Raw genomic sequence first — 1,316 nt, 5'->3', positions numbered from 1 at the left:
AGGAGTGCACAATCTTCACACTGGAAGTGCACTATTTAGCAAGAAGAACCCAAGGCAAAAGGTAAATATTTTAAAATTTGTTAAAAACAGTTCTAAATGTTTTCTATGAAACATACAATGAAAACTTTTGAAAGTTTTCTAACACAAATATTTAATTTTTGATTTCAGCTCAAGGAGGACAATGAAATCTCAAACACAGATTTAAGTCGATTGCTTATGAAGACCAGCTAGAAGAGGAATAAAATCCAGGATACGGACAAAATCTATTTGGCTTTGAAATAATAAATGGTTGAAATAATAAAATTAGATTTACAATCACTAATGTGGAATTTTAATATTCAGAGAGGACTGTTCCTGCCAAATGGCCAATGACCAATGGCCAGGAAGCAATAAAACATGGACAAGACCATTTATTGTATTTTATTTTTCATCATCCCCCAAACAAGAAATTGGTTTTTTCAAACTGTTTTTTTTTTTAAATCAGTCCCACATGCCCTTATCAGTGGCCAGTGCCTTCATTGGAGGAGAGGGTCTCTTTCCCACAATGTGGCCAGTGTTGTGGGGGAAGATACCCTTTCTGGGGGGCTTATTTGGCATATGGAGCCTTACAAGAAGGGATCCTCCAAATGTCTGCTCCCAAATGCTAGGGCATTTTATTTTAAAACATTTGAATTAAACAATACTTACCTTTCATAGGCTGTTCCCTGTGGGAGGATCCTCCACACCTTGCACATTAACATAAACGCAACCACGGGTTCCTGTCATGTGCTGGAGGAGCAGGAACTAAAGTGCAAATGGGGCTTCAAACACTGAGAAAAACACAGCCATAGGCTTCCCCATGTCAGTGCGCTGGAGGGTGTGGGATCTAGAGGGAAAATAAGGACCTTAAGAGCCTTATTTGCTCCTCCAGCACATGACAGGAGACCACAGCTGCGATCATGGCAGTGTGTTGAATGCCCTCCAAATGCTGACAAGATCGCAGCCACAGGCTCCTCACGTCAGTGTGCTGGAGGAGTGTAGTTTATCCTCATTTGCCCTGGCTCCACACACTGACATGAGGAGCCTGTGGCTACGTACTTGTCAGTGTGTGAAGCCAGGTGTCAGTATGTGCACAGCCTCTAGTCATGTGCAGGAGGTGTGGGACCTAGAGGGCTAATGAGGACAAGTGTCCTCATTTGCTCCTCCAGCCCTTGAGAGGTTCCAGAGAGTGAAGTGCAGAGAATCCTTCATGGGGAACAACCTATCTAAGGTAAGTATCTATTGTTTAATACAAATGTAAAAAAAATAAAGAATGTGGTGAGAAAAAAAAAAAAGAC

This window comes from Pyxicephalus adspersus, chromosome 12 (assembly GCF_032062135.1).
Source record: "Pyxicephalus adspersus chromosome 12, UCB_Pads_2.0, whole genome shotgun sequence".
NCBI lineage: Eukaryota > Metazoa > Chordata > Amphibia > Anura > Pyxicephalidae > Pyxicephalus > Pyxicephalus adspersus.
This window is presented reverse-complemented; position numbering follows the sequence as displayed.